Genomic DNA, 18,529 nt, shown 5'->3' with positions numbered 1-18,529 from the left:
TCCCTATTTTTAAGGTATGGAAATATCTACCCTTTATCTCTTTAATTCTATTATTTAGCTCTTTATCTTACGTGGTAAAATCATTTGCACCAGCATTTTTAGGCTCCCAAGTTTAGTTGTAAAGAAAGGCTTTGGTTGAAATCTAGATTCTGCCACTTACTGCCAACTATAGTCTTGAAAATTTATGTAACTTGTCTGAGATTCAGTTTCTTATTATACATGCTGTCAGTAACCATAGTAGTAGCCACCTGATAAGGTATTTAAGAAAACAGAATGAGATGCTGCATTGTAAGCATTTAAGTGATGCCAAGAATGCAATGAGTAGTTGCTAAGTGATAGCTCATTTTCTCTGGTCCTTCAGAGGAAGGTGGGACCTTAAGAGTCACCTACTTTGACTTCCTCATTCTTTAGTTCTCTGAGTAGGAAAGAGGCTCGTTCAAGATCACAGAGCAGCCAGTGGTGAGTGAATCAAGGCTATACATAGTCAATGTCATGCATGGTGGAAATTATGTTATAAGTGTAATATTTATCTCCTTTTGAATTTTATGTGTATCTGTATATAAATGGGAGGGTTGAGGGGCGCCTGGGTGGCTCAGTCGGTTAAGCGGCCGACTTCGTCTCAGGTCACGATCTCATGGTCCATGAGTTCAAGCCCCACGTCAGGCTCTGTGCTGACAGCTCAGAGCCTGGAGCCTGTTTCAGATTCTGTGTCTCCCTCTCTCTCTGCCCCTCCCCTGTTCATGCTCTGTCTCTCTCTGTCTCAAAAATAAATAAACGTTAAAAAAAAATTAAAAAAAAAATAAATGGGAGGGTTGATTTTGAGCTTTCGTTGTCAATTGACTTCAGATTGTAACCAAGAGAAGTGATTGATTTTCTTTTGTCTGACTCTAGTCTCTAAAAATGAATGAATGTTAGTAATTAGGAGGGAATAAGCCACGAAGAAGCCATGAGCTTAGATGTAGGGTCAAAAACTTTTAGATAAACTTGTTTGACAAGCCATAGGTCTATTGAGGACAGTTGAGAATTTTGCAACAATGCCACTAACTTAAGAGGCCAATACTGATAATACTTAGATTTGGATGGGACTTAGCACTTTATCCACAGATTATATATTATTTTAGTTAAGATACTGGATTAGATTGTTCCCATGTTTTTGGATTGCAAGAGTGAAATTTCAAAAATGAAGAGAAAGGAAATCCCTGACATGGGATCATCCAATATTTTCCCCCTCAAATAAAAGTTTTAGTAACTAAAACAAAACCTAATACCATCTACAATCACTAAGATGAAGGCTATTTTAACACACCAAATATAGGAAGTATGTGAGAGAGACCCAGGGACCGCATTAATATCCTACTCTCAATTGTACTGAGCTTCTGTTCATCCTATTAAAATTACATTTCTTTCTCTGTTTCTGCTGATAATCAATCTTCAATGTAGAACACCTGGTAGCAAACAGAGCGTTATAACAGTGGTTCCTACCAGAGGCTCTGGAGTGGCCTTGGGCAGCTTCCTCTTTGTGTCCTCATTTGCTGACTGTAAAATACAGTGATGCACCTATCCATAGGGTCCTTGTGAGGCAAAGCAAGTGTAAACACTTAGCCCAGACCTGTCTCAAGCATCTTCACTCTTGGTTCTTAGTGTTATATAAACTAGGAATTAAAAATGTTTATAAATCTGTAAATCAATTTACTATACTAATTTATTGCATACTGCATACAGTTTGCTCACAACATCTGACAGCCTATCTTATACTAGCCTGTCCTCCCTAAAACATCTGGGAGCATGTGCTATTGCTTTTGCCCTTTCATTTTCCTTGTCACACAGTGATTTAGTAGCTAGGAAAACACCTTGGTGGTGCAACAGATCTGAATGGTTTCATGGTTTTCCTTAGGACTGGCTCTTGCAAAGTTGTCGGGGGCAAAGCTGAAGAAGAGAAGTGAGCCTAGCGTAGTAGAGATAGTCTTGATGTTGTACGGCTGGCCAGTGCCTTGAGGGTAGCAAGCACCTGGTCTTTGAATGAATGAATGAATGGCAACATTATACATGAATGAGGATGTTCTGGTTCAAGGAGCTGTACATGGGGCTCACTGTATGCAACATAGTTTTTGTTGTTGTTGTTAGAACATGTCATATTTGCTGATTAAACTCTTGAATAAGTGGCTTAAAACAGAAGTAAAGTACAGGTACTAGCCAACGTGGCAAAAACTGGTAGATTGCCATGCTTTGCTTATCTTTGTACAAGTCTTTTCCTACTTAAAACGATGCATGCGTATGGAAATAAAATGTTACAGGAAATATATCTACTTATCTTAAGTCATTTCTTTTTTGGTTTCTGCACAGCCTCCGAAGCAGATCTGGGCCCAGGGTTGCAGCTCCATATATGAATACAGGGAGATTTTCCCTGAAAAAGCAACTTTTTATCCTAGTGTGAAACTGTATCAAATATTAAAATTGTAGACTTGAGAGTGAAGCAGAAACTCCTCTGACAGTGACTAGTAATGTGATTGTGGTTCCAAATTCTGTGAGACTCCTTTGTCCCATTTGTAAAGTGGGGATAATAACCTCTACTTTAGAGAGTTGATGCGAACACCAAATGGATGTGAAGTTGATCTGAAGCACTTTACACAATGCCAGATACGTAGTAGAATCTAGCTGCTTCAGAGAATCTAGTGAAAAGACCTTGTCCATCATCCCCTCTACTGATCATTTTCCTGTCCCTCTGAACCTGCAACTATAACCAATGAGACTTAGTGAGTTCTTAGCTCATCTTTGGTGAAACAGAGATGCAAAATATTTAATGCTTCACAAGTCTTGCAGGAATTCTTTAGATAAAATGGAAGGACATTCCAAAAAGAAAAGTTAATTGGGAAATAATTTAGAGTTGTAGCCTAACTCCTAATTACTTGCAGGTGACACTCATTCTGTATCAATTATAAGATCTCAGCATTCCTTTCTCAGCTTGTAATCTACATCTTGACTATCTCCCAGCTTCATATTGGGCATAAATTAATTTAAATCAAAGTTAAATAATTGGGAAAGACAGCAAATAGGTCCCTAGAACTAATATTCATTGGCAATAAATGTAGGTGTAGTGTGAATTTGGAAGGATTTGTGGCGGGATAGACTCTTTGTTGCTTGACAATGACTGTGTTGAATGAACGAAGAAGAGGAGTTTCTTAGATCTTGGGCTAGCTGCCCTTTGAGGTCTCTGCTAAACCTGAGAATCAAGGAATCTGTAAGTCTGAATTCTCTGCTTTTTAAAAGTTCATTTCAGTTACTGGAAAAATACAAAACTCAGGAGATGAAATAACATGTGGTTTCCTTTTCTTTATCTAAAAGGCAGGAGCAATATTTTCCTCCTTGCAAATGACAAAGTCACAGGAAGGAGAAGTAGTAGATTCTCTACGGGGCAAATTGGTCTCACTTTTCTGTGTCTATGTGCATTAATTCCCCACAGGAACTCTGTGTTTTTCCAGTGATTTACATTTGCACAGTTGGGCTCATATTTGCTCTCAAGTGCAATGGTGCTCGCACTAATGCTAATGAAGCTGTGGAACTGGCATGCTGCCCCTGGAACCTCATTCCTATGTCTTGGCATTTGCCTCCAGGGCCCTTAACCTGTTAACACAGGTTGGACACCGATGACGACTCCTGTGTCCACAGCTTACAAAAGGATATTTGCATTGACACTATGGCTCTTGAATTTGTCTCTTGTCTTAAGATTCCTAATGCCAGCCCTGCCCATGAGGTTTTAATTACTCTTTTTTTCTTGAGCAAGTTGGCGTTGCATTTTCTGCCACTGGCGACCAAAGTCTTCCAACTGATAAAAGTGCCTTCGAAGTTGGGCCCTGCCTGAGGCTGCAAGAGATGCTCTAGGGGAGCAGACACATTCATTGGGGAAGCACATTAAAGAATGCAAATTTCCAAAACAGATCTACGCTAACAAACGGCGCACAGTTCAATGAGAATGTAGAACAGGCTGGAAGAGAATAGTGGTGAAGACTTCTTGAGAAAATAATCTATGAGCTTACATCTAGAGAATGGGTAGGAATTAAATATGTAAGCAGAAAGGGAAAAAGAATTCAAAGGAGAGAAAATAGCATAGATGGAAGAAGATGTGGCATAAACGTCCCGTGGTAGGAGGAACCAAGGCATGATCAAGGATAGAAAAGAGGTCCAAGTAGCATGCTGTGCAAACAAGGAGGAGAATGGTTGGGAGTGATGGCTGGAGACACAAGTCAGACAGATTATGGAAGGCTTTGAAAGCCATTTTAAGTTTTGTCTTTTATTGTAAAAATAATGAATAGCTGTGTGGCCCATGCTCCTCTGTTGTAAATTTGAGGCTCATGGAAACAAAATAGATTTGTCTAAGATTACATATTGCTCATGTAGAAAAGTTGTATCTAGAACTCATGCCTCTGACCCACCAGGTGACCTACAGAAAAAAAATAAAATAAAAGTTCTGATAGTCCACAGTGTTTGGAATATCCCAAAAGGACAAAGACTTTACAAGGACTTGGAAAATCACAGTTGTCATGGAAGGATATTCTCAACACAAATTATACCCGTGAGAAGTTGGTATGTGAATTTAGTGTAATTACACACAAGACACTCTATGACTTCTAGAAACACATGTCTACCAACAGTTTAAAAAGCCATACCCTGGGGTACCTGGGTGGCTTGGTCAGTTAAGCGTCCGACTTCGGCTCAGGTCATGATCTCACGGTCCATGAGTTGGAGCCCCGCATCGGGCTCTGTGCTGACAGCTCAGAGCCTGGAGCCTGTTTCAGATTCTGTGTCTCCCTCTCTCTCTGCCCCTCCCCTGTTCATGCTCTGTCTCTCTCTGTCTCAAAAATAAATAAAACGTTAAAAAAATTTTAAAAAAATATATAAAAAGTCATACCCTTACAACTTCACACCCATTAGGATGGTTATTATGGGGGAAAAAAACCCAGAAAATAAATGTTGCAGAAGATGCAGAGAAACGAGAACTCATGTGCATTGCAGATGGGAACGTCAAATAGTGTAGCTGCTGTAGAAACAAATATGGTGGTTCATCAAAAATTAAATACAGAATTACTGCGTGATACCCACAAGAAGTGAAAGTAGGAATCTGAACAGATATTTGTACACTAGTATTGATAGTAACATTATTTAAAATAGCCAAAAAGTGGGAACAACTCCGAGTACATCAGCAGATCAATGGATAAATGGAAAGTGGTCTATCCATAAGATGGAATCATATTCAGGCTTATAAAGGAAAGAAATTCTGATCCATGCTACAGCCTGAATGAACCTTGAAAACATTATACTAAGTGGAATAAGCCAGATGAAAAGGACAAATAGTGTGTAGTTCCACTTCTATAGGATACCTGGAATGACACATTCATGGAGACAGAAGGTAGACTGGTGGTTTCCTGGGGCTGGGGGCAAGCAGAAAGTTACTGTTGAATGGGTACAGAGTTTCAATTTGGGGTGATGAAAAGGATCTGGATATAGGTCGTGGTAATGGTACAATGATGTGAATGTGCTTAAGGCCACCGAACTATTAAAAGGTAAATTTTATATTTTACCACCACACACACAGAATCTTAACAAGATGTAATGTTAATTGTTGTCTCCTCATATTTTAATACTATAAGGGAATTTATAATACAGATAAAATAATGCTTTAATACTTGATAAAATATAAAGAACAATTATATATCCTTTCTTCTGCTAAGTGTTGCATATAAAGGATGCCCTTTTTCCTGTGCAGAAGCCAGTACTATTAAAAGCTTTTTTGTTTTAACAGGAGAAGGCTTGAAAGAATAAAAGCAGTCGTGAACTTACGTGAGTGTGTGTTTAATCCACCACAAAAAAAGAAGTTCTTCTTAAGGGATGTTTCTGCAGTTCTTTTACATTTTTGTTAAAGAGTTCCTCAATAAGTACGCAGGCAGTCTTAGATTTCTGTAACTCTGAGATCATCTCCATACAAATAACTTAAAATTCAAATGTTTTGTTTCAATACTTAATTCTTTCCCTAGGTCAGAAGTATGTTTTCAGTTTAAACTATTTAGATCATCAGATATATTTCCAAATTAAGTCTTTTCCTAGAGGGTTTCATGCTGGTTCTTCAGTCTTGGTGTGTCCTACCCTTGAGGGCCAGACTTCTGGGGAGGAATAGACCCATGGAAGCAACAACATGTGTGCATTATATTTCGGGGCATCGTGTCTGTCCTCTGACACAACAGAAGTCTGGACAGCCCTTCAAATATTAGAAGTTAATGGTTGTGTTTCCCATGCACTGTCTTCCTTAGGAAATATCTCTGTTTAAGTGTCTGTGATAGGACATGGGATCTAAGCCTCTAACCAGAGTGAACATCCTAGTGAACCCGCACATATCCTGGTGCCCCAGAGGCCTCCCCTCCCGGAAACAAACACACTCTTCCGATTGTAACTGGATGAGCATGGAATGGGGGACAATCGTAACCTCCTTTCTTCTGGTCACTACGTTTTTCTGAACAATGACCTTTAGCTTTTTTGAAGGCCAATGTTAATTGTGCTTATTTCTCACTTAAATTAAATTTGATCTTCTCATTCCCCTGCGGAAATCCCTTCCATTGTCTGTCCATTGTTCTTAGGAAAAAAATAGAAAATTCTTCATGTAGTCTCTATGGAAACAGTTGGGGTAATGAAAATGCTTTTTTATAAATGCTTTATATATATTATATATTATTATTATTACTATTATTATTATTTTTGTGTTTACCCTCTCCTTCACCCTTCCTACCCAACTTTATGTGTGTGCTTGGCTTTTTTTCAGCCTTCATTACTCTTGCTAAAATCTTTCACCTTAAGAGGCTGAAAATGTACATTTTGAATCAAAATAAAAATACGCGTAACAAAGCATTTTAGAGTCTAATTTTTCCCTTTGGGGGGCATTCCACCTCTGTAACTTAATTCTCTGTCTTGAGATTTTTATATCTGGCAAAAATAGGATGTTTTAACCAAGTACATTGTTTTCCTTTTCCCCTTCCTCTTTCCCTTAATAATAGTTACACCCATTAATGTCTCTGGGGCATCCATCTGATAATAAACAGGTACAGTAATGAAAGGATTATGTAACCTCCTGGTGGAAGTCATATTATTTAAAATTTTGAATTCAAGTACTCATTTTTAGAGATGCTATTGTTCAGACCTCTGCTAGACTCAGCAGTAAGATGGAAGTTCCCAAATTATTTTTGCTCCCAAGTAATAACCTTCCCTGTTACATAACAAGAATGTCACAGGTTTGTATATAGTTTAACAAGTTCTTTGATGTGCAATGTGTCTCTAATCCTTTCAACAATTCTCTCGAGGCTGTTAGGAATCAACACTGTCATTTTACAGTTGATGACTCTTAGAGAATTAAGTGCTTTGCTCCAAAATTCACTAACAGCAGAAACAAGGGTAAGGACTTAGATCTAGCTCTTCTCAGTCCAGTGTGATTTTTGGAAGTGGTATTTAATGCTTTGTTTTTATCAATTATGAAAGTACCATGTTCATTGTAGAAAATAAGGAGAAAATAGGAAAATATAAAGATGAAAATTAGAAATGCTTTCACTCCCACCATCTGGTTAAACACTGGTCACATTTTAGTGTATTTCCTTTCAGGTTCTTATACATGGATGTGTGTGTATGGTTTTGTGAATGTGAATTCTCACAAAATTTGGATCATCTTGCGTTGTAACAGACTTAGTACAGGTGTGCGGCAATGATAATGGAGCCATTTCAGTGTGTATGTCATGTATCCTGGGTCTCATTTCTTCCCCCTATCTGCTAAGAATGAAGAGATAAAATGGAGCCAGAGGAAAGTCTGTTCCAGGTAAACCCCTTTTTATTTTCTCCCAGTTTCTGAGAACGTATTCCTGGGAACCTGAAACCATAGAGAGAAATATCTGATCTAACAGGGTCAAGTAGATGTGACAAAAATCAGACAGATAGACCTGACTTGGAACTACGATGTGTCACAGCAGGTGATTTCACATAGCCTTCCAGATTCTGCAGAGGCTCCTGTTCAACTGAGGAGTAGACCACCACGGCACAGAGCAGTAGCAAGAACAGGCAAGGAGGCATTGTTGTGTAGACTTAAGCCATTGTCTATGAAGACAGACAGACAAGGGTCTGAAGTTCTGTTCTGCAGCCTAATTAGTCATGTAATCTTCAGCTATTGCTTCTGTAAATCTGAATAAATATATAATTTATGTAAATCCTTTTTATAGTAGTTGGCATATAGAAAGCACTTAAGGAAACTTTAAGCCCATGAGATCATCATACCACGTGGTCGTATGACATGGTCTGGCTTGCTATTGTGTCACTTTGCAGAAGACCTTCCTCTTTCTCGGTTGGTTGGTGAGATTCCTTGATGCTGGCAGTGCTTGTTCTTATTATGCAGACCCTGCTGTCTGCAGTCTCTGAACCCCACCACCCCCCATTCAGCTGGTGGATCTGCTAATTCACCTCAGAGCATCTTTATATAGGGCCTACATATGTCACCTGATGTGGTAGCCACTCTGGGTTCAAAAGAATAAATAGGAACATGACTTTCTCCCCAGAAATGCTAAGAGAAATGAACAAATGGACAAAAAAATTATGTCATATATGCTTAAATAGAGAGTTTAAAATGCAGTATCTGTGTCTGGTGTCACCTCACTAGATGGTATAAGGACACAGACCTCACCATGCCTTCATGCCCCTTCAGAAATATTCAGAAAGGTTGGAAGCAGGCATTCCACATTAACAGAGGCTGTTTAAAAGCATGAGCACATTTTTTTTTCCCTTGGGGGAAGGTGGGGTTTGGGAGCTTGTCTGCTGTCTTTGCTCCATTATTTCCTTCCTCCCGCTCAGAACTCCCATGTAAACCAGATTCTGGTGCTATCAATGAGGACAGTACGTATTTTGCCCTCCTGGAGTTTCTGGTCTACAGTTAGATCTAGAGAAGCAAGTATGAAGTGACAATCTTGCCTAGTTGACATTAAGTACAGAGTCCTGTGACAGAGCACAAGAAGGGCCACTTCGCTCCAACCTGGGTGAGTTAGTGAGGGTTTCCTGTCCTGTCCCGGAGGACGGGATATCTAAGCTTAAAACTAAGCAGTAGGCAGGGCATAACCACCATGGGGACAGAAAGAAATCTATTCCAGTCTGGGGAACAGCATGTGCTCAGGCTTGGAGCTGAGGGAGAATTGTGGGTCATCAGTATGGTTAGACAATGAAGTACTTCCAAGGTGACAGGCTTGGAGTGTACATTTGTGTGAAGAGTGCACTAAAATTGTCACAGTGCTAGGATTTGGGTGAGCTACATGTCCTTCTTTGGCTGTGCCTCACTCCAAGAGTGAGTCTGCTTTTATTTTCTAATAGAAAAGGAGTAACATCAATAACAGAATGAGAAGGAGCCCATAGGAAGATTTGGGCATAAAATCTTTTAGTATGCAATTACCAAGGACTTCATTTTTATGCTAATTCAGGAACTTCTCTTTCTCTGAAGCTATTAAAAAATAGCAGGTCATATCATTTTTCCTCTACGATGGTCCAGAGGAGATTGATTTCTCCCATTGGATGGGATTGTCTCCAGATTCCAGTGACAAATCAGCCAGAGAATTATGTTTGAAAGGATGGCTCCAGCTTATGATAAAGTGGACTGTGGAGTCAGAATGCCTGGGAATGAATCCAGGTTCTGCCCTTATCCAATAGTATAGCTTTAGGCAAGTTACTGAACCTTCCTGAGCTGTCCTATAAGTCAAGAATAAACCATTTTCTACAGGGTAGATTTGTTGGGAGGTGCAAGGAAGATGATGCCCTGGGTGTCTAAAACAGTACCTGGTGTGTAGGAAGATACACAGAAGACCTGGTTTTAGTGGAGGTGATTATCCAGCCCTGTTGATTGAAAATCTATCCCTTGGGGGAGAAGACAGTAGATAGCAGGCCTTTGTGTAGAGGGATATTTGAGAGTCTCAGCTGAGTAGGGGAGTTGAGGAAGAATATCTTCTTCTTGTACATGTATTTGTTCTTCTTCCATGACCCCAAAATAAAAAGTGCCACTTTGAAAGATCACACAAGAGTGTGTACCTTGGTCCTTGAAAATCTCTATTAGAATCCTCTCCTCTCCATGGGGCTCTCTGCATTCTTAAGGACGGCAGCATTTTGCTACCACGATCTGTATCAAGGTGTATGTAGCCCAGTAGTTCTCAAAGTGTGGTTTGTAATAACACCAGGACATTGTTGATATTGTTTCTTTTTCTTTTTCTTTTCTTTTCTTTTTTTTTTAACCATGTTAGTTTTGACTGGTGATGCAAAAGCATCACCTGCTATGTACCTTAGCACACAAGTCAAGGCAATGGTTCCAAACCATGTTAGGACTCTTTGCATTCCTCACTAGCACTTACCTGCAATGTTTAAAAATAAACAAACAAACAAACAAACAAACAAAAAACAAAAAACAAAACAAAAAAAAAAACAAAGCTGGTTTCACCCAGGAATGTCCTTCATGAAGCAGTAAAAATTAATATTATTTAATCTAGACCTTGAGTACACATCTTTTTGGTATTTTGTGTGATGGGGTTGGGAGTGTATGTAGAGCACCATGATGGTTGTCTCAGGAAAAATCCTTGTTGTTTGCACTACAAGCCAGACTAGTAGCTTTTTCATGGAACTCCATTCAAGTGGGGAAAAAAATGACAAACCATGGTTATGCAAACTAAGGTATTTGGTTGACATTTGCTAAAAAATGAACAAAATGAGCTTGTCACTTTGAGGAAACAACTTGATGACATTGGTTGCCAATGTTAAAATCTTGAACTTGAAACAAAATGTAGAATTTTCGAAAACTTACATCTGCCTCTGCAGTGAGCTTGACAGTTTCCTTGCATTCAGACTGTTCTGATGAGATTGGGGGTAATATAAACAAATGATTTTTTCTATTCTGTAACAAATTGTGTCAACATTCACAAGATTTGCCTCAGTCAGATAAACATAATTTTCCAAATACATGATGTTACAAAATCATGGGTGGGTAAAATATAATTCAAACTACAATATGATCAATGGATTTCAATAAAAAGATGTACCAAATTTTATTAATATGGTTTCATATTTAACATTGCAATAACCCCTAAAAATGACCTATTATTGAGTTTTAGTGTAGGATTAAAGAATATTCATGACTACCTTGAAAAGGCTATTAAGATATTCTTCCCTTTAATAACTACATCTGTTTGTGAGATGAGATTTTATTTATGCATTTTAATCAAAATAACCTATTGGAACAAATAAAAGAATACAGCTATTTTTCTTAAGCCAAACAGTGAAGAGTCTTCCAAAAAATGTAACTGATGCATTCAGTAAAATTCTTCATTTTGGAAGCTAGTTTTTCAAGTAATTTTATATTGGCAGATAACAAATTGAATATAATTTTAAATGAATTAATGTATAAATAATTCTGTTTTAATTCCTAATATTGACCTTTGGATATAATCCACACAAACAAAAGTGATTTGGAGTCTACAATAATTTTTAAGAGTATAATATGGTCTTGAATCTATAAAGTTTGAAAATCACTAGCACTGCCAAAGACACTTGCTCTGTAAAGGGGATTCAGAAGAGAAGATTTTTTTTTGTTAAGTGCAAACCAGAAGGAGAGAAACCTGAAAGGGAGGGGAAACTCATGTTAAGTGTGTATGTTGTAGTTTTTTTTTTTTTTTTTTAAACTGCTAAATTCCCTTCCAAATTTGATATCCTAAAATTTTGAGGAACTTTTCTCTTTTAGGTATGGTTTTGTGGATTAAAAAAAAAAAAAGACTACAGAGAAGGAAAGAGAATGAGAGAGAGTGGTGATGGGGTGGGGAGGTAGTTCGAAGAATTATTAACTTGGGCAAGACGCATCACCTCCCTGAACATATTTTTTATTTTTTAAGAAGGTTTAGTGTGGATAGTTTATAATCCTCTCCCCCAGCTTCTGAGAATTCCTCAGGTCAATGAAAGTATTAAAATAAGAATGAAACCCTAAGCAGGAAGGCCCTCTAAATATCTTTGGGGAATTGGAAAGGGAAAATTTAACATCTGGACTAAAGCTTAGAACAATCTGGTAAATATTGATGAGCTTGGACTTAATAAAGCTCTTAGTTTCACCAAATAATTTAATAATTTGGTGAGCTTTCCCCTGGAAAAAGAGCCTTCTAAATCTAATACTTGCCGGTTGAATGAAATGCTACTCTGGACCTTGTAAGGACTCTGTACTTGAATGGTGGCTGTGCATCCCTTTCTACATAGGTTTGTGTCCAAAACACTTTTTCACCTTGAATATCAATTCTTACGTCCATGCAGTCCTGTGTGGTAAAGAGAGAGAGTATGCTGCTTGTACTACACTTGAGGAAACAGAAGTGTAGAGAGGTTAAGTGACTTATTCAAGGTCTCAGTGTGGTCTCGTGGCCTGCTAATATCTTTGATCCCTGACTTTGCAGAGTTGGTATTTCACAGGGCAAAAAAAACATAGCACATGTGATCCCCTTTGACAGTATGGCAGAAAAAAAGGACACAGAAAGGACAAAGTGTTTTCTGTTCTCAGAGCTGTTACTAGATGGGTACACATCACTTACCTTCACTGAAAATGTCTGTTTCTACTCCCCCTCCCTTTGTCATGGTATCTCTCAGGTGGAAATGTGAGAATTTAAGGAATAAATAAGAGGCTGATGGAGTGCAGTCAGGGCATCTCCTGCTTGATTGATTGGCATGCTATGCTGTCCTCAGTGGTAAGGGAGTTGAGGCAGGAAAGATCACTGTGTGTTGGTATCTGCCAGTTTCATGCCTGCCCCTAAACCATCCTTGGATTTTTAGTTTGTGAAGTCCAGAAAGCAATGTTTTGGGGAGGTAGGTCTGGGAGGAGCAAAGATAAAGTAAAAAAATATTCATGGAACATGGAGGGAGGGGAGCAAGCTTGCTTTGGTCTCTGGCAGTTACATTAGTGTTACATAGGTGTTCCTGCACATGTCTTTTCCTAGGTTTTCTCCACTTTTGTCTGTCTCTATCTACACGATTTCACCTGAACTTGTGGCTTGACCTACCCACGTGCTGACCCCCAACTTTATACTTTCCAACACCTGTCCATCCAGTTGCCTTCTTGACATCCATTTCCAGTTGGAACTCTGGCAGAATCTTGAATGCAAAATGCAACCTACGAAAGGGAAGACTCTTGACTTCCCCTAGGACACTTGCTTCGTTTTTTCGGTAAAGAGCATCATAACTTACCCTATTGCTCAATTCAAATGACTAGATTTCCATCTTGATTCTTCTTCTCCTTTCTTCCTGCATCTAGTCAAAAGCATCAAGTTTTTCAGCATAACCTACATTATATACCCAGGAACTGTCCACCTTTCCTCCCTGTGGCCATCTGGTGTAGGCCTCTATAATCTTTCACAAGAACTATGATTAATGGTCTCCTAAGCTTTTCTCTCTCATCATACTGTTGCCCCCCACCCCAATCTATTCTCCACCCATCAGTCAGAGCATCCATTTGAAATATAAACCACATCTGGCCATTCCCATGTTTTACAATTCTAATGACCTTCAACAAGTTTTCTCCTCCTGTAACCTGCGTATGATTGACCCCTGCCCTCCTCTAGACCTCATCTCATGACAGGACACATGGTGCCTCCTCACTTATGGAACCCCACCACCTTCTTCTTCTTCTTAGAAAATCACCAAGTTTAATCCTGCCTCAGGGCCTTTGCATTTGCTGCCCTCTCTATCTGAAATGCTCTTCTCACAAACCTTTCCATGGGTGGCTCCTAACCAGTGAAGCTCTGTTTGACTCATCCCTGTGGGCCTCATTGTTGGCACTGCCCTACTTCCATCATTTCCTCCCAGAACATCCTAACTCTAGGTCATGCTTCCGTCTTCTCTCTCTGCACATCCAGGAGGATAGACTTGGCTGTGCCAAAATCACAGTGTGAGTTGCAGTTTTGGAGCTCTTGCTTCTAGAACTCGGTCCACTCTCTTCTTCTTATAGTTGTATGTGTGTGTTTGCCTGTTTGTTTTAGGAACCTTGATTCATTCATCTCCCCTTTCTAACAGGTAATATTTATGGAGTCCTCACTATCTAGTGGGCCCATTACATAGGTTATCTCATTCAATCTCCACTTATACCCTGAGACCTGGGTACTAGGATTCTCCTCATTTTACAGGTGCACCCAAAGCCACACAGCTCAGATTCAAACCTGCGTCAAACTCTAAAGCCTATTTTAATATCAGATGTACCATACATATGAAATAAAATGATTCTACAAGTAAACACCCAAATCTATTATGTCTTTTCATAAATGTCTCCATCTCTACTGCCTAAATAAATAATCATATTAGTAAATGCAGCACAGAAGTTTGTTTTCATAGGGAGGGGAAAAGGACTTGTCTCTTCTACATTCTCCTATGTTCCCCCCCACCCACCTTGGGCTGCCTACTGCTAAATGGTATTTAGATAGCAATTTAACCACCCACAGAGAGACCTTGGTTTACAAATTTTCTTAGTGCACATCAGTGCTGTTACTCTTTGCCTGGTTTTGGAGGTTTGGTTTAGTTTGTGCTTAAAATAATAAACGGATACAATTTGTAAGCATAACACAAGTGACTAAATTTGAAAAGGAAAATGTGTTTATATACATATTTTCCTTTCAGTCTGTTTCTGTAGAGATTAAAAAATATCTGGCACCTGAAGCTGCAGTTGTAGCAGAGGAATCTCTTAAAATATATAGAATCACAGAATGTTATAGCTGGAAGGGACACTGTCTGGGAGTTGGTGACAGAGAACACAGGTGTCATTCTATCTGTGATCACGTAACAAGGGAGTGTCTGTGTGGTCGGTTATGAATCACAGTTTATTCAGTAAGGGTGGGGGGAGGCTTACTTTCTCAGCCTAATTTGCCTTCATTTGTAAAATGTGGGCACTAATAGTGATTACCCCAGAGGGTAGTTGTTGCATGCTTTGTACATACATTGTTTTATCATTGTGCCTGACCCATATGTGCTCAAGAAATGCCAGCTGTCCTCCTCTTTTTCCTCCTTTCTCTCTTCTGCATTATCATTGTCTTCAATGACAGATTTTTTAAGCCTTCTGGGTTTGTGTACTGTCTGTGTACTGTTCTATTTTCAGTGCTGGATAATTGTAATTTTTATCTGGAAAATAAATGATTATTTCTTGTTTTGTTGTTGTTGTTGTGGGGTGTTTTTAGGTTTCAGTAGATGTCCTTTGCCCCTTCATTCCCAAACAAAACTTTGTTCTGATATCTTCATGAATCCAGACCATTCTTTTCTCCCATCATTCCCACAGTTCTTTGAGTCTGGAAATATTTACTGGAGGTCAATCACTGCCCTTGATGTTTATGTACACATCATTGCTTCATTCGCCTTACGTAGAGAAGCTACATTAGCATTATCTCCACTCTTGAGTCGAATAAATTCACTGAGGGAAGTTAAGTAACTTGTCAGAAGCTATATGGCTTGTAAGAGGAAGAGCCATGATTTGAAATCTGGGCCACTTTAATTCCAAACACAGTATCTTACCCACTGTGCCCTGATGCCAATAGAGGCCAATAATACTTAACCATCTGTCACTCATAACTGTCATGAAGTCGGTTACTTATTTATGATACACATTTTAAAATCATCCATGATTTAGAAGTAAGCTTAAGAGCCAGTAGAGAAGACCCAGACCCACCATTACTACTTTTCTGCCTTTCTCACCCAGGGCTGTCAATTAGAACTATAGGAAAGCCTATAATTACCTATATAATTTCTAATCAGACCCATAGACTGCTCATTCCTACATCTGCCTCTTGTGTGGAGACACTGTTGGACAGCAGTTGATGTCAACCCCAAATGTTAAATATACTTCCAGAGTTGTAGAGCTCCCAAGTTTTTATAATTAATTCTGATGAGCAAGAATTCTCGTATCTATGAAGGAAGGTCATGCTTTTTCAGTGTGAGTATCTCCTGTGATTCTACTTGATGAGGTAAATTATCCCTTTGGACAGCTAGTTTCTGTTCATTTAAAAAAAATACTATTGCATTCCTTAGTAATCCATTACATCTTTGTCACCCATGAATTTATTTCATAAGACTTACATTTTATTATCTTTACATCTTGCTTCTGATGTATTATCTACCTACAACAAGGGCATCATTTTTGCCTATTAAACTTTTACTCATCATTCAGATTTCATTTCAAAAGCTATCTCTCAGGCTCAAAGTCTTTCCTGATCCTTTCATCTGACCCTGTCCCTCTACCCCTTCCCCACCACAGACAGACAATAACTGGAAGTGTCTGTACCTGCCCTTGAACTTCCATAGCATTTGAACTTTCTCCATCTTGTGACAATTAACATTGCATACTTGGTTCAATAAAATTTTTTGTTCATATCTTCATTCTCTAGAGTCTGAGCTTTAGCAAGGTAGAGATTATTATATAATTAGTATGCTTTGAATTTGGAAAAATACCAGAATACTCAACTAAAATTGACCTACGCAGTAAAATATCTCTTTTAACAGAATTTCGGAGTTAACAGAGTTCCAGAACTGCTTAATTTTACTGCTTAATAATTCTGAGACTGGAATTTTTTTTTCTGTGACTCTGTTGGTTTTCTCCTCGTGGATGCAAGATGGCTGCCGCAGCTGCAAACAGCACCTCCTCAGAGGTCAACTTTTAAGGAGGGAAGGGGAGAAGCAGGTCTATTCCTTCTACCAGCCTGTTTTTATCTAGAAAGAAAATATTTCCCAGAAGTTCTCCATTAGAATTCCTCTGTGTCTCATTAGCCCGAGCTGGTTCACATGCTTGCTCCAAATCAGTGCCTGGCAAAGGAGAATGGTATTATCACCATTGGTTTAGATCAATTTAAGTTTAGATCAGTCAAAATGTATCCCCTGGGGTTGGGGGAGGGGTCCATCTTTGCTGAGCACACTGCCATCTGCCTGACTGCTGAATAAAATTGGAGTTCTGTTAGCAATCAGGGAGGAAATGGCTCTATTAAAGAGAATCAAGCATATTTGAACATATTGAATTTATATTCAGTAGATGAAATAATATTTGCCACAGTTTCAACTTAGCTATCTCTGCATTTTTCACAAGGGCTGGTGAGATCTCAATGAATGCTTATTGGAAATAATAATTAAATTTTTTATCCAACAAATATTCATTAACTACTCTATGATAAGCACTATTCTAGGGGTTAGATGTACAATGGTAAGTAAAGTCAGGTGGAATCCCTGTCATAGGTATAAAAATAATAGCTAAGCTTACTATGTGGAAAGTAAAGTGCTAAAAATTTTACATGTATCACTTTAATTCTTAATCCATAGGATAGAGTATACTAAAATCACCATATATTTTTTTCTATTAAGAACATTGTGGCAAGTAAAATTGAGAATCTTTACCAAAGTAAAATTCAAGAGAAGTTTCATTTGAATCCTTTTAAATGAAAGGATTTAATGTGTGTGTGTGTGTGTGTGTGTGTGTGTGTGTGTGTGTGTCTTATGTTCAGAATTCAGGGGATGAAACTACCTGTGTGGCATTTTAGATGATGGTCTGCTCCTCCTATCCTGGCTTCTGAGGAACCCATTTTTAAACTGGGAGAGTGTAAGACAGTGGTCTGTTCAACTTCTTCTAATTTTGAGTCACCTTTTGTTTATATTGACAAACAATACCAGAAAATAAATCACACTGTTTAATGATAGAGCAAGATTTAGACAACAGACATATTTTATTTTCCCGGTATAATATCTTAAAAGTTAAGTTACCTATCCTTAAAAAATGGAGCTGTTTCATATGAAATGTGGATTTCCACCTAGTATTGAAAAATAAGGAGATTGGTGGCACTGGGGGTGCATGTTGGCAGGGTAACAACTGGCAGAAACTGAGTAGCGCTGCCTATCTGGGATGGGGCCAAGACTTTGACACAGTAACAAGCACTCTTACTCATTTTAGGTGTCTGCTCTATTAGCATCTGCTACAGCAAGTACTCCAAAATGTTAGTGACAACATCAAAACTTGAGTTCAACTGGAGCTCTGCCAAGCAGAGCTGGCTTCAAGGATGTGCAATCTGTACAGCCATATAGGGTCTTACGCTAAGAAAAGTCCCACCTTTGATTGAATGTTCTGTTGCCACTATCTTAAAATTATTCATTTGTGAACAAAGGGCCCTAGATTTTCAGTTTTCAATTTATGGGACATAAATTACATAGCCTTTTCTACTGCCAGGTTCTACCTGTCTTCTCATGTACATCTCAGACCGAGGGAGCAACATGCTGTTCTCATGGCAGAGAGCAGGAGGTCGTGGGTCTGGTCTAAGGCCACAGGATATCTCTTAAAGCCTTCACCAGGAACTGGCACATGACCACTTTTGAGGAGTCAGGCAAATCACATGACTGAGCCCAAAGTCAAAGTAGTGAGAAAGTGTGCTTCACCCCAGGATAGCACCTACCATACCAGTCTAACTCTACACATGAGTTTGTTACTCTTGAGGCAGTG

Source organism: Panthera onca, chromosome A1 (genome assembly GCF_046562875.1).
Source record: "Panthera onca isolate mPanOnc1 chromosome A1, mPanOnc1 haplotype 2, whole genome shotgun sequence".
Classification (NCBI taxonomy): Eukaryota; Metazoa; Chordata; class Mammalia; order Carnivora; family Felidae; genus Panthera; species Panthera onca.
The sequence above is the reverse complement of the archived record's forward strand: the minus strand, read 5'-3'. Positions refer to the sequence as shown.